The 23,895-nt window shown below is 35.8% G+C and overlaps 1 protein-coding gene across 2 annotated transcripts in view; it reads left to right on the top strand.

The window, feature by feature from the left end:
• Window positions 1–23,895, top strand: part of LOC138701752 (uncharacterized) — a 797,192-nt gene that overhangs the window by 507,152 nt on the left and 266,145 nt on the right. The window lies entirely within an intron of this gene.

Raw genomic sequence — 23,895 nt, forward strand, 5'->3', positions numbered from 1 at the left:
GATGATGATGACGGTAGAGAACTAGAATAATGTTAGAATGACTGTGCAGCACATATAGTGCACTCACATCATCTGTTGAACTTCCTTTTTTCTTTACTGATTTGTCTAGAATCGAACTCCTGTCCCTTTGTTGAAAAATCATTAGCAGATGGAAGTGCTGCCTCACACTTCGATCTCTGAGCTCTTCATGACTGCTGCAGTCCATTTACTGCTTTTATGGCATAAAATAATTTACAAACAACCTGTTGATCTCTTGGAAGAGCATGTTAAATAAGCAATATAGCAAGAACCCATCAGTGCACTCTATACTGTAAACACTTGAGGAAATTTACTAATTCATTGCGGAGGCGAACCTAACTCAAACACGAGCAAGCACATAGTTCTGTTGGAATTGTTTCCTGAAAAATGTTTGTGGGTATATGCGCCTATTGCATTCATTACATTAATGTACGAGGGTCGATACCACATACCTGTAACTACTATTACAGTCTCGCGCTATGGATCCTAGATAGTGTGGAAATTAATATCAAGTTCTTGCGCCATTCTATCTAGCATTATTTTCACTCCATTACTTCAGAGTGCGCATACGTTTTTTGTTAAAACTGCCACATATCATTACTGCATCTCATTTTCACTTCCCCATTTCACAACGTATCTGTAATGCTGTAGGAATACATATTTCAAACTTTTCAAGGAAACACATGTTTTCAGCAACTCTGGTAAAGGAATAGTAATATGCGTTACAAGAGGGGTATGTTGAAGTTTTCATGTTTGAGGAAAAGTCTGAAAAAGCGAAACGTAATTGAGGTTTTTTTAATTTCCGAGAATTGAAAGAAAACATACCGCTCGTGTATCGTACATTATTTTGTGCGAAGATCGTTCATTACATACCTGAAAGAGGAATTTATAATTAATTGCAATGAAATCTCCATCTTGGTTTCTGTTCAATGACGGCAAATTTTCAAAACAAAAATATCTATTTTCAACATTGTTGCTTTAAAATGTTTTCTGTGTTTACTATACTCCAGCAGGCCGTGATATACGTCTGTCTTTTTTTCCCCCCGGTCTATGATGAGTCTGGAATCTTGTTGATTTTTTCACGGCTTCCTTAATGTTACTTGCATCACGAATGCAGTAACTTTAGTGGAGTTGTAGAGTTTACTTAATTTTTGCAAATATTTAAAAACAATAATTAACAGTGCAGTTTAGGTGAAATTGCAGCGGTAAGTTTCCAATTTATAATTATTACTATATTGAACGTCTCTAAAAATAATATGTTAAAAGCCTAAAGCAGTAAAATTAATATGTCACTTAAGCGGTAAGAAGAGGGAAATTATGTGTGTTAGGTTGGGAATACTGAATGTGGAATTTTAGACTTTCCGCGGATTGGTTTTGTGCGGAAAGCAAGCAAATACGCACGATCTCGCACAAAAGATTTTGCGCATGTTACCTTGTCTCACCGCCTGACTTCAGTTTGTGGACAGCAGCTTCTTCTAACCTATTAGACCATTTTGACCATATCCTCTCAGACCTCGAACCTCGCAGCTATAGAAACCACTATCCCTCGTGTAGTCCGGATTTGTGCGACGCGAGTCTTGCGCCTCGAATGCGTAGGTTCAGAAAATCCAATGCTAAACGATTACTACTAATGTTCTGCAGGTTATGCAGAAAGCCAGACGCACTTCATCATACACGAACACTGACATTTTCTGAGTTCACAATTGGATGAAATATATTTCGTCTATTTAAAAAAAATGTTTTTGCTTGAAACAAGCCAACCAGAGGTATGCATCGGACGTTTTCGCTCGAGCGCCAAGTAGTTCATAGCATAATCCGATAGGTGGAGCAGATGCATGATGGGTAAAATTGTCGCGATCCATAAATCCTCGAACGGTATAAGCCGAGCGTTAGACATTCGTTCTTGTTACAGTGATGAACTGTGTAGTAACATCATAGATGTTTATCATTTCAAAACTTTGCAGTGTTTAACTAACCTCTCCATAGTACAACTACAAAACTTGCTTTAAAATGTAATATAAATGTTGTAGGTAAATGTTTTTCTTTTTTCCCCACACAGGAGTGATTTTGTTTTTGCCACATCTGATAGATGTTATTGGATGTAAATAAACGGAGAACACAATCACGATAATGCAAGAAATGTATCAAGTTTTCTGGTAATAATAATAATAATAATAATAATAATAATAATAATAATAATAATCTCTAATAATTAGTGTATCAATCTTTGCTTCTGTAACAGTTGTGCAGCATGATTATTCGCTTTATTATATTTTCTGTAACGTTATCTCTGTACTAATATTGTTATTAATTTACTGACATAAGTTATAATAATATTTTGTAAAACGTTTCTACATTATCGCAGTAGGCCTATATAGGCGGAACACTATATTTGGACCTATCATATTATATATGTGGTAAATCAAATATTTAATAATTATTAATTAGCAATAATAACTGTATATCGAAGTTTTTCATATTATTTTATTTATAACTTCATGTTCCTGTTTTGGTACTTTCCATTGACTGTTCCATTAGACGTTTGCCATAAACGCAGAAAATAAAGCCTTATTTTTACCGTGTGAGCAAAACATACGTGTATCTTATCTGTCGCCCTCCATACAAGATAAGGCATGTCGGTGAGATGACCTTGTACTGTGCTTCTATTTATTACGAGCGTATCACGACCGATCTTATCTCGCTCGAGCGTGCGACATTCGACCGAGTTCAAGCGGGCGATTTAACTCTAATGCAGTACTCTGAAGCCTACAGTTTATTTGACACTTTAAAACATTTATCTATTATTTTGAACTTGCAGTAATTTCATAATTATTACACAAATGAACAAATGGATACCGATAATTAATAGCAAAGCATAATGCATAATGAAGTCTGATTAGTGTAATATGTAGCTAATCAGCGATGTACGCAATGGAGGGGGAAAGGAACTGGCCACCCTATTCCATTATGCCCTGGAATAGTTTCCTCATAAGTGGTGTCTTCTTGGTATCACTTGTGAGGCTCAGACCTGTCTTCAGATAGTTGACTAAACAACAACAATAACAATGCATAATGTGAAGTATGATACGTAAACAAATTAAAAAATAGAATTACAATTACAAAACAAAGGATCAAATAACATTCAGTCCATTCTAACGTTTATACCCTGAACTCAAAATATATACCAAAAAAGTAGTTGTTTACATATAATGTTTTTTTTAATTACTCAAAGCAGATGCATTAGTATTTTATTAAGAAATATTTTCTAAGAAGACGGAATGTCTTCAGCATAAAAAAATGTTATTTTAAACAACAAAGCACTTTTAGGCCCTGATGGATGTAGTTTTACGATGTATGTTGTTGCTTTTGGCGATACCCAACTGTAATACCTGGATGGCTCAATGTAATCTGCCTTTTATACTCCAGAGCCATCTACTCACAAAGAAAGCGAAACAAATCGAACTTTCTGTAAACCGAACACTGAAGAAATCCACAAGATGGAAGAGCATTGCATATTGCCTACAGAGCCAGGCGTTCATTAGCCGTATAAAAGCCTACTCCATAATTTCCATGTTTCCCAACCGGTTGTACAGGACTTTAACACAAACCCCAAAATGGGATATCAGAGAAAACTTAGTTTCAACAATGCCAATGATACCAAGGATGGCCAATAAGTTTTTACAAAACTAATGTGTAAAAACATACAATAATAAAAACATATAAAGTTTTGGCAAGGCCTTCATTCATGTACGGCAGTGAAGCGTGGGGCGTTCGAAATGAAAACATATAAAGCCTAACAACTGTGGAAATGAAATATTAACAAAAACACATCTGGTTACTGTCTTCATGATATTGAAAGAAATGAATCAATAACAAGAGTATTAAAAATAACGCATATTAATGAACATCGCAATAATTATATATAGAACTGGCACTAGCACGTCAATTGATCGTTCTTATTGCGTCAACATATCCTTCACTATACGCCTAGAGGAAAAATATTTATGGGTCAACCCTTGACAAGTTGGAAGGAGATCTTAACAGGCTAACTGAAGACATTACTTGATTAGCTGATGATGAGGATGATGACGATTAGTATTATTATTGTTTTATTATAATATTTCCTTTCAGCATATCTGAAATATTGCTGCGGCTAACTGCTTAGCCTAGAAGTAACAAGCTGGACACGTGATCTGAAGTTACCCTCAGGCGTGGATTTAATTTCTGCTTTGAATGATCAGAGTCAATTTTTTCTGAGGTTTTTCTCCCAACTATAAGGCGAAAGACACGCAATCTCTTAACAAATTTTCGGTGTCATCACGCCAAATTACCACATCGCTATCACAAATATAAGCTCGTAGCGGAACTTTGGGAGTAAAGTAATCAATTTAAAAAAATAATTCCAATTTAGTTCAGTTATTTGTTGTTAAGTTTCATAGTGTGCTTCAAGGGACTTTATATTTCTAACCGCTATTTAACGACTCTGCATCACTTGCGAGGTCATCTGGAATGGTAATAGCAAGATGAGTTCGAAGATTCGCCACATTACCTGACATTCTCCTTACAGTTGGAGAAAATCTTGAGAAAACGCAACCATACAATCAGTCCAAACGGGATTCGAACCCACGTCCTAGCGCAGCCTAGAATTTCTAGCACAACTCGCTATAGTCTGATCTATGACAGGGTCCAACATTGGTATTAATTCCCAGAGAATGACCGTGGCTAACGAGAAAGACAGGCTTCGGCACGAATCGGAGTCACGTGATTATCATGGTCTAGTCATGGGCATCTTGACAATCGCCTAATCGATGGTCCAGAACCAGACTGTTCCAAGTCCATTTTACTATTTTTTTTTTTTCAGGAGAGATGTTTTAATCTCCTGACATTCAAAGCTTCATGAAACAATTTGAAATAGCTTCATAGCAACCTTATGGAGAGGAATATTTACAATTTTGTTCGATTCATATATGCAGACAAGAACTGGAACACAATGAAACACAGATTTATTTCTTACAAAAAGTTGGACTTAGAACAGTCTGGTTCTTAGCCATCGTAATATAAATGCATGTTCAAAGTTCTAAAAAACAAAGGAATTCCTATATTAAACTCATGTCAAACGTGCATTTATATATTAACTTGTTCAATGTTGGCCATGTTATGACTAAGAATGTGACGTAGCGCCGTAGCCTGTCTTTTTCTCGTTAGCCACGAGAATGATGAGGTGATGCATGGTTTCTATAGCGTGACATGCTAGATGCAAGCCATTCAACATTTTCATGAAATTATTTCCCTCGTGTAATTGTTTGTTGGTGTACCCTGGGTCTTCCATGGGACATACGAAACCCCTCGATATATGCCTGTAGTCAGTCGTTATTGAGCCACACAGAGTACACTGTTCTTTGTCTACATTTTCATCTTGCAGTGAGGGAAATTGTTCATACGGTGCTTTGTGCAAGCCATTTCGCATGCCAGTCATCTACTTGTATCAAAGCCAGTGCTTTAGGAAGTATAATAATTTCAAAACTGAGTAAACATAGACTGGACCTATGGATCTTCAGTGTCGCTGAAATCATTTCCAAGCTTTGTTAGTTGGGAATGACAAAAGTCTTTATATATTATTACTGATGGAGCATCGGTACGTAGAGATGAAAACCCGGGTTCAAATCCCGGTGCCGGAGAGAATTTTTCTCCGTTCCACTCATCTTTCATCAAAAGTCTTTATGTCTATCAGCCACATCAACCTGATAATTGTATTTTTATTTCATAATTGGTAGTCCTATGTAATTATCTTTACATGTATAATGTATTCAAATCAACTGGTAACTTAGATAAGTTTCAATAACAGTAATTCACATTACTATTATTACTTACTTACTTACTTACAAATGGCTTTTAAGGAACCCGCAGGTTCATTGCCGCCCTCACATAAGCCCGCTATTGGTCCCTATCCTGAGCAAGATTAATCCAGTCTCTACCATCATATCCCACCTCCCTCAAATCCATTTTAATATTGTCTTCCCATCTACGTCTTGGCCTACGCAAAGGTTTTTTTTTTCCCTCCGGTCTCCCAACTAACACTCTATTATTATTATTATTATTATTATTATTATTATTATTATTATTATTATTATTTTACTAGTCCTTAAGTAGCACGTTGTGTTTCAACAGAATCTTGGTTATAAATTTATACAAACGTGTAATTGATTATAAAGAAATCAACAAATATCTTAATTGTATTTTATCTGATATTTTTAATTCTCATAAAAATTGTCTTTTCTCATAGGAAAACAATACATCGACTATAATCTAATTCAGCAGTCAATAAAAGGGAGCGCGACTGCCTGCTGATCGAAAGTTGCGCTCGGACGTGGGTTCGATTCCAGCTTGGGCTGATTACCTGGTTGATTTTTCTGAGGTTTTCCTCAATCGCCAAAATAATGTTAGATAATCTAAGACGAATCCTCAGCCTGATTTCGCTAAATACCATCTCGCTATCACCAATTCTGTCGAAGCTAAATAACTCAGTAGTTGGTATCTCTAAGTAAATTTATTCGGAAATATAGGCCTACTAGAAATAAAATAATTTTAATAAAATTATTGAATTTATTTTTATTTAAAAATAGATAAAAGTGAATCACCCAAAATAGCTTGAAACGTTATCATTATTATTTCATTTTAAATGGAATAACGTGACAAACGAAATATCCAAAAATTATCATTGTATGAAAATTAACTATTACACTGTATACGCAAAACAAAGAAGAAGCGATATAATACCAAGGTTATATAAACACTAAAGGCCCATTCACAATGAAAATTAAACATAACCGTAAAATAAACACAGAAGTTTGCGCCCAGGCTACCAAATGGGATCATTCACAATAATTCCCATAAGCATTGACATAAACATTACCGTAAGACGTTAACATGAAAGTTTGCAAACTCCAAACTTTCATGCTTATGCTTACGTGATTTGCAAACAGAACACAATCGTGGAGCGCTGAAATATACGACAGAATATGAGGAAATGGCGTCGTTGTTATGTTTCCATGGTTACCAAGTATGTTTGCTATTATGTTTATGTTCCCATCGTGAATGATGGTATGACTTCTTGATTTTACTATAACGTTAAGTTAACGCTTATATTATGTTTAATTTTCATTGTGAATGAACCTTAACGGTCGTTCTTTGACAAGCCTTCAAAAACAGAAGAAGGGTGGGTAAAATAAAAAAAATAAGAATAAGCAAGACAAAGAAAAAGAATCTTTCATAAATAAACGTGAAAATATTTTCAAAAGGTTAGAGAAAAAAGATTGTGTAGGCCTACATAGAAGTTCTACAAAGGTGTAAGAAAATATTTGCAAATGAAACGAAGAGAAAAGAAATATGTACTATATAAAATACTACTATATTTGAAAGGAAATATTTGTAAAGAATGAACTGTATCAGGAACCAGCAAGTTTGTAAACATGAAACGAAGGGAGAGGGAAGGAGGGAGGGAGAGAGGAGGAAGAGAATAGATAATGCGGGACTCCCTCGACCCACCCGAGTTCCTTCCATGCGTCTAATAAGATGACACAGGAAGAGTAGGGGGATGTTTTATGATCTTTGCTGTTACGAAAAGAAAGGAAACGGGGAAATTTTCTTGAAAGAATTTAAAGAATATTCCTGGCTCCCAATTAAGGCATCCGATTCTTCCTACAGGCTCTAATCCTCATCCTTGTTTGAATGTGCACAGGTTCAGGTGGTGTTACATTTGCAAGCGAGCAATGCAATGAAGGTATAACAACACTCTGATTCAACTAATAACGCTATGCTTCTGGATATTTGGATCAGAATCATTTAATCATTTCATTTCATTTCATTTCATTGAACGCAGTCAACGTACCAACATTTTAACGGGCTGCCTAACTAATCATTACCAATATTAAACATTAAAAGTTATCTATAGTAATGTCATAAGAGGCCCGAGATCTGCCGATAACTCCACGAGCGAAGCGAGTGGATTTATTTGGGAAATCTCAGACCTCGACTGGCATTTATTAGGACTATTTCGTGAATAAAATAAAAATATAAATAATAGGCCTATATCCCTAAAATTCGCTCGCAAAATATTAATAATTGTACATTTATGAATATTTAACCTATTCAGACATTGTGAACTCGAAATAGATGAATAACGGTTACTGAAATAAAGAAATTGAATGTTGTTCCAATTGCGAAAAGCGAAATACAGTTTTAAAAATATTAATTACATATACTGCGCTTTTCTCTAGTTATTATAACAGGAATAAGTTTTCATTATCTGCTGAAAACATAATTTAATTTAAAAATTTCATAGTACAATTACAAATAACTTGATTAATATATTAATTAAATGAACAATTGTTATGAAGGAGTGACATTTTCTTTAGATACAATGGACATGAAATTAGAAGATGAAGATGTAGATGTGAAAGTAGGATTTCGCACTTCATTTGCTACAATGGATTCATGACTAAACAAAAGAACGACCATGCGATAAATTGAAAGTGATAAATCGATCTGCAGAAATTATCGTGATGTATGACTGTGATTGGTTGTAGTTCAAAATTTCATTACACTTCATTGGCCGAAAATGGAATAACATCATATAAACGAAATGTCAACACAGTACATCATCATCATTATTATCACCATCAGCAGCGTCATATCACCACCATCATTACAATAATAATAATAATAATAATAATAATAATAATAATAATAATAATAATAATAATCATCATCATCATCAACATCATCACAATCATACATTAATACCCGTTTAAAATGCATACGCATATTCCTGTAAGTTTATGATACTTCAATTACTTTTTTAGCGTTCATCCCATCCTGCCTTCCCAATCCATTTCTTCCTTCCTTTCTCAACCATCGATCTTCTAACCTCATGTCTCCATGTGACCTTAGATCGATCTCTCTTCTTTCTCTCAAGTGTAAGCTATTCTAAAATTTTCCTGGGTGATATCTGTTCTGGGGTTCGTTTTACGTGTCCTTAATATTTCCATTTCGTAGTATGTTCTGGTCATAAGACATAATCATTCTCTTTGTCTTTTCACGATTAACTTCCAAACCTACCTGCTTACTTGATTCAAGTAAAATTCCCGTGTTTTCCCTAATCACTTGTGGATTTTCTCCTAACATAGGCCTATTCACGTGATCCGCATAAACAAGCTGCTGATGTAACTCATTCCATACCAAATACTTTCTGTTTTTCTGGACTTTCCTACTGGCATATTCTAGAGCAAAGTTAAAAAGTAAAGGTGATAGTGCATCTATTTGCTTTAGCCCACAGTGAATTGGAAAAGCGACAGACAGAAACTGCCAATTCGCCTATAAGGATTCTATTGTACGTTTCACTGAGACACATTTTAATTAATGGAACTAGTTTCTTGAAATACTAAATTCAATAAGAATAACATACTACTAATTCCACAATTTGGGACATCTGGCCGACATCTACGGCTGACCACTAGGATCCAGAATACAAAGCATAAGTTAAATTAAAAATAAGATACAATATGATTTGCGGAGAGAATACAGAACAATGATAAATTTAAAAATAAAGTACAATTTGATTTCGGAGAAACATGAGATGAAAGTACAATTAACAGTAATAAAATGAAGGAAAAAAATAATATTACGTAGTGTTATAGAAGTGATTGTGTAAAATGAATAATGAATCTCTCAATACCATTAGACAAATTTTGTTAATGTTCCCATTAGAAAATTTAAGAGAGAGGAGAATGGTTTAAACTTCCCTCTTAACGGAGTCACATGCCTTTTAGAAATCTATGAATAACTGATGTACTGTGCCCTTATACTCCCATTTATTCTCAAATATGTGGAATACAAAAAATCTTATCAATAGTCGATCTGTTACGCTTAAAACCACACTGATAATCTCTAATAATTTCATCTACATATTATGGAGTTAATCTTCTCAAAATAATATTGGACAAAATTTTGTACGTCAATAAAATTGATATTTCTCAAAAGTTACTACAGTTAGTCTTTTCCCCTTCTTAAAAACAGGTACAATTATGGACTCCTTCCATTACTGTGATACAATTTCCTTTTCCCAAATAGTAAGTATAAGCTTATAAATTTATATAAAGTGTGCATTCGGGTATAAATGTCTCTGCAGCTTGTATTTGAATATCGTCCCGATCATTTCTACTTGGCCTATGCACATTTAGTAGTTGCCCAAAATACTTTTCCATCTGTTCAAGATGGAATGAGAGTCTGCAAGCAAGTCACCATTTTCATACTTGATCACGTCTACCCTTACCTGATATCCTTTCTTAAATATTAGTCATTTATGCCTTTATATAAATCTCTAATGTTTTTATTCCTACTATTTGTTTCTACCTCATTTAGTTTTCCCTTCAAATAATCTCTCGTTCTGTTCCTAAGTGTACGACTTACTTCCCGTCTTTCATTGAAATAATTACCTCTATTGGCCTGAAATATGAAAATGGTAGGACCATAAACTTGCAATTATCTGCCCACCCAACTCAATAAACTCACAGATGTCTCTAGTACCGAGAAGCAAAGACCACTTAGTTCGTCAGTAACTATCCAGAGTGCACCACAGATGGTGTTTCTACATTACACTTTCGTATTAAATGATGAAAGAGAGTTGTTTGCTTGCAACTCGCTGAAATGCGTTCATTTATGTAAGAGAAAAAGGAAACGGAAGAAAAATTGCAAGGTTTAATCAGTCAAAATATAATTTAAGATGCCATCTAGCTTATACTATGTACCTATATGAAAAATCACCAACGTTTGCAGGAACACGCCAACAACCAAACTTCAGAAGAATGGTTAACATTATCTAGACTTGTAACCACCAAACGGAATGTTTCCGGACATACGTTCCTATAAGGAAGTTGTTAATAATTGTCTTCTCTATTATACCTAAACGTTTTTGTAACATAGTCACTGAAACATAGTCAACAGTCCGAAGACATTCTTGAACCTCATAAGTGATACCAGTAATGCTACCCTCATGAGGAAACTAAGTCCTGAGATAATGGCGTAGGGTGGCCAGTTACTTTCTCCTTGTATTGCATACATCGCCATTAGCTACATGTTGCACTAATCAGACATAAACTACAACAACTCTTCTTTTTTAGTAGGTTATTTTACGACGCTATATCGACATTTCAGGTTATTTAGCGTCTGAATTGAATGAAGGTTATAGCGCCGGTGAAATGAATCTGGAGTCCAGCACTGATAGTTATCCAGCATTGCTCATATTGGGTTGAGGGAAAACCCTGAAAAAAAACCTCAATCAGATAACTTGTACCGACCGGGATTCGAACCCGGGCCACCTGCTTTCGCGGTCAATTGTTCTTCCTCTGACATAAATCATGAAGTGAGATGTACTACCTGTTAACAGATGTACATATCAGTCAGAACCTCAATCAGAGAAAGCTGAAAATACTAGACTTTTCTTTCGCATGGGATTGTCCTTCACAAAATTAATACATCAAAACAAAATATGATATCCGATAGAGACAACAATATAAACGAATTCATTCCATATAGAAAAGGAGTTCGCATACGGTATACTTTAGGTAATAACACAGCATCGGTACTCGGAAGAGTTTATTGTAATCTGTGGTGGGTTGCAATATATTTATAAAACATATAATGTTATTCAGTTGTGCTCTGACATGAACGCAAAGCAGGCACGTGAATAATAAATACATTCGCAACTATAGAAAGCTAACATAAGGTTGGCATTACTCGCATACAGATAGATAGATAAATAACGCTGTAACGATATTTTCGGAATATTTTCTTATGCTCATATGCTACTTAACTGTTTAATTATCTGTGGCTCAAAAACAGTTCTTTACTTCTTCTTTTAATGACATACTTTTAATGAATTATTATTATTATTATTATTATTATTATTATTATTATTATTATTATTATTATTATTATTATTATAGGACTGACTTATCCATAACTTCTTTCGTTCAGTTCGTTAGAAACAGTTGAACCTTACAGAAAATTGAAATATGTATAAATTTCATCACTAATTCCGGTATAGACGTCAAACGTCATAATAGGGATTTCCTCAATCTCTTGTGACATAATTATCATGTTTGTTTCCTTAATTTTCATCAGCATTGTGCACTCAATGAAAAGGACAAGATAGAACACTGGATTACCAGGAAAACAACACATCCACATCTCACATGTATTACCTCGGTTTCGCAAAGTTCACACAGGCTGGAGTCCAGTCCGCTGGTACCAGATAGTTACCTAGGCAACCAGCATCGGAGTTTCTACGAACGGGGTCATACTGTAGTTACAATGGTTCAGGAGTTTGAGAGGCTGCATCTCGCGAGGGAAAACTTTTGACTCTCGTATTTTTAAATATCAAATTGGCTCTAGAAGGAATGTACAGGCTACAGGACTCGAAATCGAATGTATAGACTTCATTCATATCGGTTTTCATAGCCTTAATTCTGTGAGCCGAGTGAATTTTCAATCACTATAACATCCTTCCCACGTGAGGTCTCTCATTTCCTCTCATTTTAAAATCAAAGGGGAAGAATGAGACTAAGTCAATTTTACTAAATTTTTCAGGACACCATTTTTTAAGTTTACACACACATTTAGCTTTGCGCTAATCAGTTTTCCAACGTGTTTTCTCTCATTACTAAAAAATAATTTGTTTTTGTGTTTTGGTTCTTCACTTATTACCATAGGCGCCGACTTTTGAAATTCTTGGTGCATGCTTATGTTTAGACCTCGGATTTTTAGGCTCGAATAGAATGGGTTGCAACAATTCTATGTAAAAATCCCTAAATGTATGCAACACGAGAAACTCTCGAGCGATATTGCCTAAAACTAGGTGCATTAAAGAACGTATGTTTCAACCTACACTAAACGAACCTAAAAATCCGAGGTCCATGTTATAAACTACCGCTGCCTACATTTATAAATTCCTAATATAATTTTGTGTCCCGCACCGTGACGTCGTGGTTTAAGGCATCCTGCCTTACGGAATGCGCGCTGGTCTTCGTGGGGAAAAAGTCATTTTCTCATTAAATTTATGCTAGTATATGGGACCGATGCCCACCCAGCATCGTGATGCAGTTGAGGAACTACGATAGGTAGCAAAATCCGGTTATGAAATCCAACTATAACGGCTGGAGGGATCATCGTGCTAACCACACGATATTTCTATTCTAGTTGGATGATCGTCCACCTCTGTTTCGGCATGTGGACGTGAGGCTAGCAGCCGACTGGTCGGTCTGGGATCTTAAAGAGCTGTAGCGCTACGGATTATTATTTATTGATACAATTTTCTTGTGAAAATATGCAATAAATAGTTGCAAACATTATATAGGCCTAATCACTCACCTACGATGATAGAACCTGGAAGGCGTTGCTCCTGACAGCTGTTTTACTGATGAACTCGTTGATTATTTCATCGATGTATAACTATTATCTTCTAAACCTACTACAAACTGTTCCATTTTTACGAGATGTGATATTGTTTCGGGTGGAAATCGAGTTTTCTAGCTTGTTGTTGTTTGATCCAATACATCATAATATAAATCGCGGAACCTTTCCTGAATGTCTGAGAAGTTACATGTCTCACCACTTCCTAATCTTAATGGGATTTTTCTTGGCCGTGAAAGTTTAAAGGGACTTAACCCTGGAATAGTAACATGAAATTTCCTAACATAAATGGTAACGTGGGGTGTCATTAGACCCCCTTATTATATTCAAGTTTGAAGACTGAAATATGGAAGAAATGTAATACATTTTTTAATATTACATAGAACCAATATGCTTACACTAATAGAATTGAAAAAAGAAAACATGATGGTCTACCAAAAAAAAAAAACAGTAAAACTGTCCATTCGGCTGAGCTATTCCAGGAAATAGGTATATGGGGGACTGGTGGACCCCCACGTTAATTGCAGTATATGAGAGTTTTCATTAGCATCTTTCCTAAGTGACAAAAATGCATCAGTATTTCTGGCTTCTTTTATAGGCCTACAAGACAAAATAGTATCTACAGAAGTACAAGCTAAGCGATAATTTAGTGAAACTTTTTGAATAATTGTCATAATAAGTAAAGTTACAACAACAATAATAATAATAATAATAATAATAATAATAATAATAATAATAATAGTAATAATAATAATAATAATAACAATAATAATGCATTAAAACAATGTATTAACAGGATCAATCAAGAACTGTTTTGAGCCATAGACAATTTATAAACAATAAACTGATATACTAACTATATGTAAGTACATGAGAATATGCCGTAAATATTATTATTGTTATTTATCCATCTGTATTTGATTAATGAAATGCTTGTATTAACTTTCAAGAGTTACGTATGTATTGTGCGCACATCTGTTCCGCAAAGCACAACAGAATAATATATTATTTTTTTTTAGGGGAGAGTCGAGTAGTATCGGACATCGGGTAGTATCGGACAGTGCGTTTCTTTCATCTACCAGCATATGGTAGTACCTGAATGACATGGTTACGTTTCTCTATGCGACATCACAGAAACGTAACCATGTCAATCAGGTACTATCATCGTGTGGTAGATGAAAGAAACTCACTGTCCGATATTACCCGATGTCCGATACTACCCGACTCTCCCCTACTATATTGCAAGGCTCCTCCCCCATAGATTATAAGTATAGATGGAGAGGCGAGACCTGCATGTGAGCTATACGAAAGAAAGCTTGGTTAATATTAGACGAATCTACAGAAATGGAAATGTAGTTCTAACTAAAATCTTTTCTCCCTCCATACCCATTGGTGATATAATAACGTTGCGTGATAAGGTCATAGCACAGGTCTTGTGTCCTCTACTATGGTCCGACCCAGGATTCTGTGGAGTAACTTCGCGCATAAAGGGGCGGAGTCTATCTATGCCGGAGTGTATTGCGGGCAGCATCAGCTCGAGTCTGCTAAGGGGTAAGATGCTCATCGTAGAAGGTAGAGTAGACTTCAGATAGAAATTATCCCCTCCTGCAAGCGATTGCTGGCTTCGATCAAGCAATGCCTCCCCCCAGAGCAGACATTGGCCCTAGCCCTCCCACACACTTGCTCAGAAGTCTTTTTTCGTCTTTTTGCTCCACAAGTATCTGGGACGGACCATATAGATGATGCACACCTGCACTTCTTGTGTATAAGAATGGACTCCTTCACATGTTGCGTTTATCGAACTTGACGTACCTAAGCATTTCCATGGTGACCTGTGTAATTTCCATTCCACCAAATCCATTAATTGTTTCATTTAACCCTTAAATTGTTAGAACTCTATTTCTCTCACTAATGTATGAAACCGAATCGGACTGTAAAGGGAACTAACGTAAATATAATTATTTGTTGTATAATATATTAGCCTGTAATCTTGCTTAAACATAATTTGCTGCCAATTTTTTTATTGTTTCTATTAATAAAGTTTGAATAAAAGAGTTAGGGCCTACATGTCAAAAACTGAAGAATGGAGTATAAATGAAAAGCCAAGAGGGACGAATAAAAATATTTATGGAGGAAGGAAGAAGAAAACTAATTACTGGATTAATACTTATGAATTAATGAACGAACAAATGAATTAATGAATATTTTTTTTATTCTATTGGGTTATTTTACGACTCTTTTTCAACATCTAGGTTATTTAGCGTCCGAATGAAATGAAGGTGATAATGCCGGTGAAATGAGTCCGGGGTCCAGCACCGAAAGTTACCCAGCATTTGCTCGTATTGGGTTGAAGGAAAACCCCGGAAAAAACCTCAACCAGGTAACTTGCCCCGATCGGGATTCGAACCCGGGCCACCTGGTTTCGCGGCCAGACGCGCTGACCGTTACTCCACAGGTGTGGACATTAATGAATAAATTGAGTTGCTAACCAGATTGGGTATGCAGGATTCACTGAATAAATTAATGAATGTATTGATTAGTAAATGAAGGGAAGAAAATATGAATGGAAGAACAAAATATTTTTGTCGTCGATTTGCAAAAGGAGACACGTCCAAAGTAAGAAAGTGTTGAGAAACGGCAAAAAAAAACCATAACAGACTTAAAAAATTAAAATGTTCATGGATCGTGAATGTAGGCCTACTACTAATTAAATTAGTATTTAACGACGCTCGCAACTGCAGAGGTTATATCAGCGTCGCCGGATGTGCCGGAATTTTGTCCCGCAGGAGTTATTTTACATGCCACTAAATCTACTGACATGAGCCTGTCGCATTTAAGCACACTTAAATGCCATCGACCTGGCCCGGGATCGAACCCGCAACCTTGGGCATAGAAGGCCAGCGCCATACTACCTCGCCAACCAGGTCGACTCCTACTACTGTATTTATCCATAATGATCTAATGAGAAAAAGAAATATATGAACATTTTAATTTGTTAATTTAGTTATAGTTTTTGCGACTTTTCAACACTTTGTTATTTTGGACATGTCCCCTTTTGCAGATCGACGACTGATTTGTTCTGTCACGTCTCTGTGGTCGTCTTGCGTAGTACCGATCCCAATACCAGGGAGGCCCGCATTTATGGTATAGACTATTTAGTGTGCTGCAATGGTGTGTAAGTCGGAGAAAAGGGGAGGTTAAACAGAGTAAGAAAAAATAACAAATAACTTATACAATAAATCAAATAAACAAGGAATGGAAGCAATATTAAAATGAAAGATAAATGGAAGAAGATAAAGAAAATAAAGTAATAAAATAAGGAAAGAATACTAGTACAGAAGGAAGGAAAACGAAACAAAGGAAAATGGAATAATGAAGGATTGAATACAGGATACTTGCTGTATTTCAGTTCTCCGTTTCTTAGAATCTCTTTCGCTTATTTAATAAATTAATTACACCTGTTTTATTACAAAACAAATTAAAATATCAAATAAAAACACAAATTAATTATCGTTGTAGACTGCTAATGTATCGGTACAGATAATTGCGATCTCTCGTGTTTCAACCCTTAACGAGCTAACTCCCCCACTCACTTTACCACTGTTGCTACTCTGATTGCAGCAAATTAGTTGACTAGCACTGAGATCCTGAGCAGGTCATATTGTAATCACATTAAGAAAGCCCGATCGATAGCATTCAAAATAGCTCAGTCCTACCCAAACTCTGAGGTCGGACATGCACAGAACAGACGACAGAGTCTGATTCCTTGAAGTTGAAACAAACTTCCATTTTCTTCTATTTGTTGGTATAGCATGGACTTTATAATGGGGCTTTTCGGAGTCCGTCTACTTCGTCCTCAGTATCCGGCTCAACAGTGTAACAATGCACCAATAAGAATGGTGGTTGTTATTTTCAGGAAGTATAGGCCATTAGGTATCTCGTGGAACTATCTGCGCGTCAGGGAAGAAAAAGTGGACTGACAAGCTTCCCTCCCTCGCTACGCTCCTAGTCGTGGCAAGCGAACTCACTTATCCCCACCATAAAGTTTTTACTATATACTACGCGAACGCAACCATTTGTTTTCATATATAATGACCTACACCTACCTATTTGTCCCCATCTTTGACTCTGTATTAAACTTGAACTATAAGCGAATAAATTTTATTGGCTTATAGGCTAGTTCAAGTTCGTATTTAGGCTTGTATCACCCTCAAACATTTTACATTGTTTAAAATGCATGTTAGATACATAAGCTAATTTAAACGTTCATTTTCCTTCTAATTACTTCTTCTTCTGTTTTTTTTTTTTTTTTTTTTTGCTGGTTACTTAACGACGCTGTCTCTAGCGTCTATGGAATTGGTGATAACGAGATGGTATTTGGCGAGATGTGGCCGAGGATTCGCAATAAATTACCTGGCATTCGCCTTAGAGTTGGGGAAAACCTCAGGAAAATCCAACCAGGTAATCAGCACAATAGGGAAACGAACCCACACCCAAGCGCAGCTCTGGATCAGAAGACAAGCGCCGATATTCTACGCCGGTGGCTTCTTCTGTCTTATTTAAGGATGTGATGAGTGAAATTTCTAAAGTAGAGAAGTCATATTTTACACATTTCATCTCATTTCTACAACTATTCTTGCATATAAGTTTCATGATAAGTCAGATGAATTGTTTTTGAGTTATTCAAATTTAAAAAAAAAAAAATATTTTTTTTCAAAATATATCTCCTCTAACAAAATTTAAGTTCTTTTTTACGACATGCGAATATATGAAACTGTCAGACAAGAACTAAGTTAAGTTTCAAGAATTTAAAATTTATATTTATAAGTGGAGAGAAAATTTTTAAAATATAGGCCTATACCATTTCAAAATTTAAATTTTTAGTGCTCACTAAACATTTTTTTTAATTTAGAAAGAATTTAGTTTATCAAAAACTTGCTACTGTGTTTTGTTTACCATAGTACGTAGCAGTAAACATTTCATGTTCCTAGCTAGCATCAAAATTATGAGAAGTGTAACTTCGATCATGACGAAATGTGCTGAAAAATAGTGTGAGTAACAGCTTGTGAATTTTGCATGGAATTCAAATTCAAGGCTGTATCCATTTAATTATGGTGTAATTTTTATGCTTTCAAATGCTGCAGAGCACTGAAACTTGCAAGAGTCTGCTGATTCATTTTTCACACAAAAAAACGAAAATTACGAACATTTTACCCGTGTCCCCTCAAACCTTCCATATACTGACTTACAATTCAGTGCGCTACACTGAAGGGTGTCTCAGTATGTGCACTTCCTTGACCGTGTGGTCAGCACAATGAAGTACCACTACAGAGATATCACAGGACAGTACAAGTCAATGTGCATAAGAGCCAATCCCGTGGAAAGGAAATAAATCTTTACCCACGTCGGAAATCGAACCACGGAATGTTTGGCTAGAAAGCGCTATTTATTAAGCCATAGCTCCTTCTTTGTCTTACTAAGTAAGCTTCTTTTATCAACTTACGACCCCTATGGTTTAGTGAAGGGTGTCTTTGGACCAACAATAACCTCTATCACAATGCGGATCTCCTCACCCTGTGTTCAGACCATGCAGAGTGACCGCAGAGGCAACGCAGGACATGTACAAGACAACGGATAAACACAGGTTCCCGTGGGCGGAAGACAATTCTCTTCTATTGCTCACGCAGGGAATCGAACCACGGAGCGCTTGGAAGAGAAGCGTTTACATTCCTCACAGAAATTATATACAAGAAATAAAATCGTTTTAAAAAATATTGAGTATTTCAGACTAGTTTCTTCCTTACCAAAAATTAACAATAAAGTAGCCTATTTCCAAATAGAAGAAGAGAGTAAGGTCGACCAATGAAGAAACTGGCGGATGAATTCTAAGGCAGTAATAGCACTTACTTACTTACTTACTTACAAATGGCTTTTAAGGAACCCGAAGGTTCATTGCCGCCCTCACATAAGCCCGCCAGTGGTCCCTATCCTGTGCAAGATTAATCCAGTCTCTATCATCATACCCCACCTCCCTCAAATCCATTTTAATATTATCCTCCCATCTACGTCTCGGCCTCCCTAAAGGTCTTTTTACCTCTATATGCATTTCTGGATTCGCCCATACGTGCTACATGCCCTGCCCATCTTATTATAGGGATACGTAACAAGCTGTTTTTTTACGGTGATGGGTTGTTAGCCCTTCGCCCAACCCCCAAGCTGGAGGACCACCCCTTATCGGCTGTCCACGACTGCTTATTCAATAAATTCGCAGCTACCCTCCATATCTGGAGGCAGTCTAATTATCTAGTATATACAATCACGAAGCTCAATACGTCGTAAATATGAGCGTATTCCGAATCTCAGCGCTGAGCAATCTGATGGAATCACGGTGTTCCGAATTTCACCGATGGCGTCACTGATGCTCCACCGTTGTCGCACTGGTGCCATCAGCTTGCAGAAGGTGGTGGCAGTCTCCATCAGCCGACATCAGTGAATCTGATTGGATCTTGTATAGGGCGGGAATTAGCAGACGAATGACATCGTGCACTGTTGTGTCATGGCGGTGTGTTCTGCTGTATTGTTTGTAAGCAGCACAACGTAAAAACAATATGTTAATGGCTTATGAGCGAACATGTCAACGGACCAGTTATTGCTACCGGTTCAAGAAATAAGTTGTTTACACTCTCTTTTCTTTGAGCGAGATGGCAGTACGGAAATTTCGCAAAATTTTGCTAGCGTAGCACAGACAACCTATACAGTCGCCATGACACCCATCGATCCTTCCAGCAGTTTTGTTCCTATTTCGCTGCAGCGTGATGTCATTGTTGTCCACCGGTCCGGTGAGATTCGGAATACGCTGCATACATCCATAGATAGTTGCTACACACTAGGATCGCTAATATCTCCTCATTACAGACAATGCGAAATAGTACCTGCACAGTCTATTGTTCCTTGCACCCTCAGAACTCAAGTTTCGTGACTGTATATACTAGACTGTGGTAATAGGTCAACATTGACTATATCCTTGAAGGCTTAATGATGTTTCATTTTACATAATGAAGTGGCAAATGAGAAACGGTATAATTTCCAAAAGGAATATATCTGGAGAATACGGAACAGAACAAACTGTAACAAAGCACATACAAGGTCAAAAATGTTTGTCAGTGGCTGTGGTCGAGTTTTCCTACTTTCAGATCGATCTTTCAGGTCATGATCGCTTTTTTTGTAAGAGGATTATTTACGACGCCTGCGAAAGCCTTTGAGTTACCTCCTCTTCGCGAAAGCTCTCCGGGCAAATTTCAATAACATAAATACTCTCTTATTTAATAACTTATCATTCGCTTAATAATAAAGAAACCAGATACAGAAATTTCCTACCACGGTAAGCTTCTCGATGGTTTCCTTTCCAAGTAAATAATACGATAATGTAATTATGAACAACTTATATTTCTGCTATTTATATAAATTTTAATATGTTGATTTTCTTAAGTAGCAATACATTTCAGGTCTAACCACGTTCCGAGATTCGAAATATATGATTTGGGCATGTGTGTTTGTAATATAAAATGTTATAATACGATAATAAAGATGCAAAGGTGTTGTGCTATGTATGGAAAAAAATACCAATTATAAAAAAACAGGAATTTTGCGAAGGACTTTTTTTCTTTTTTTGAGTTACGCCTATATTACACTATCAAATTTCTGTGTCACAGAAGTTTGATAAAATATGTATAATAAAATATTTTACAGTGTAATATAGCATCTTTGATCACATCTAGCTGTGATAAAAGTTATGTTCATCATCATACCTTTGATAAAATCTGCGACTAAGAAGAAAGAAAATGGCGGACATTAAGTACATATTGTCTATGAAAACTACAAAACTTTTAATTTCACATTATGAGTCACATGACATATTTCATCATTCATTACCGGTATTAAGTAATACTTAGCAAAGGATATCACATTTTCACACTGAAGTTCTCTCAGTAGAGTTTTATGGATTATTTTTGTATATTTTCTCCCTACCCAATTTCTAACCAAAATACGTTTTTTCTTTCATTTCTTCTTTAGTTTAATGCAATAACTATTACGTACTTAAGGTGCATCTACGCGATTGAACTTTTCCTTCAAATTTACACATTCAAACAATGCATGCAAGATTGATATTTAATAAATATATATATATATATATATATACACACACACATATATATATATATATATATATATATATATATATATATATATATATGTAGTGAAGATGACGTACAAAACGGCGCACCATGTAAACACAAAATCTTCATGCATCTTAATTGAACGTGCTTTTTAAACTTGATTCTTTCGTAAATTCATGGAAAATTGAGCCGCATAGATTCACCTTTACAGTTGCAACATGCATAGAATCGTTGTGGATCCATTATTAGAACTGTGATGAAAGATATGAGCTTTGACATCGTGTAATATACTCAAAATCATACATTTGATCATATATACTGTATTTGATCAAAAGTTTTATCATATTCTGTGACACAGAAATTTGATAGTGTAATATAGGCCTTAGAACCATGAAATGGTCCACACCTGTGGAGTAACGGTTAGCGCGTCTGGCCGCGAAACCAGGTGGCCCGGGTTCGATTCCCGTTCGGGGCAAGTTTCGTGGTTGAGGTTTTCCCGGGGTTTTCCCTCAACCCAATATGAGCAAATGCTGGGTAACTTTCGGTGCTGGACCCCGGACTCATTTCACCGGCATTATCACCTTCATCTCATTCAGACGCTAAATAACCTAAGATAAAGCGTCGTAAAATAACCTACTAAAATATATATAAAAAAAACATGAAACGAAAAGAGTAACACAGTTCCTCGAGAAAATTAATAGATCATACAACTGTACAGAATGTAGCACGAAAGGCCACGTTCTCTTCTGTTACAAAGCGTATCTAATCAGTAATCCACAGTGTTATGTGTCTGTATTGAGCTAGTTTGTAAATATACGGTGGATGAAATGGGAATAAGACCACAAAAATGCAGAAATGACAATAAAAAGTCCATTCCGTCTGAATTCATACTGCGTTCTGACACGTTCATTCGATATTCGTCCAATGAAGCTATTCTGCTCGGAACACCAAGCTTTCATATCTGGCAATAATTCAACGGACGTAAAATTGAACATAAAGTTTTAATGTTCCTATCTAGAACTCGAGAGAATACATTCTGAAATTTTGCTGTATAAAATATCTGACAATAATTATTCATTTCATTCAAACACATAAGTCAATGTTAAGAAATTATTCACATATTATATTTCCTTTATGATAAGAGAAGGAACATTCACGTGTTGTCTTCAGGAATGTATAGTGTGACACTTTGACACTTTCATATTATTCGACAGTTTTTCACAACGGTATTGGAATCAATACGTCTACATAAACAGAAGACAAGGACTTGGTATCCTTTTAGGCAAATAGATAAAATGGGAATACCATTATAGATTACTTACTTTTATTATCTATATCTATTTTAATACCGATTTACGATTTAAGTAATAAATTAATTCAGGTTTCATCGCAATACACGAACAGCTATTTTGTTTGAATTTACTGTAAGAAATAATTATGTGTACATGTACTCAAACCGTACAATAATAGATATGATGACTTAGTGTCTCGGCCTACACGTTCCCCGGTCTTGAAACATTTTGATTTTCTATTTCTATTAGCATATTTCAATAACAGAGACTATGCAACTACCAAAAATAAGAAGCAGGAAATTCACCATTCAAACGGAATACTTTGTATGCCTATATGCTACAGGGACTGAATTCTGTAATGTAACGCCCGTAATAATGAGGGCAACTGTACATTTTGCTCCAGCATGTTCCTATAATAATTCTTTATTGAACATTGCACATTTATCTAGCCATTTTCTATCCATTCTGGAGGCCTGACTCGGAACCTCGCAGAGTGAAGAGTAATAATTTTAGAATGTTGATGAAAAGATGATGAAATGATAACGGTAAATGGAAACAGAGAATCCCGACAAAAAATCTCTCAGTATCGACTTTGTTTACCAAAATTACACCTTTACCCATTCGGGAATCAAACCTGGATAGCCACCGTGAAAGACAGGGCGTATAACTCTCTTTAACCCTCTTTATATTAGGGTTCAAAACGTTTAATGGCAACTGTGTGATCTTACAAGGGCCTCGCGTTGAATAAGTGGCAAGCCAAACACACTGAGCGCTAGTAATGTAAAGCAGTTATTGATGAACAAGGTAATATAATTATGTGTATGTGTGTGAATGGGATGTAACGCTAACAAGTAATTATGCATTAGTATGGGGCACTGCAATTAGCCGCTTATTATTACCTCATTTAATATACAATATTTTATATTAAATTTATGAAATTT

The sequence above is a fragment of the Periplaneta americana genome, chromosome 6 (assembly GCF_040183065.1).
Source record: "Periplaneta americana isolate PAMFEO1 chromosome 6, P.americana_PAMFEO1_priV1, whole genome shotgun sequence".
In the NCBI taxonomy this organism is placed as follows: domain Eukaryota; kingdom Metazoa; phylum Arthropoda; class Insecta; order Blattodea; family Blattidae; genus Periplaneta; species Periplaneta americana.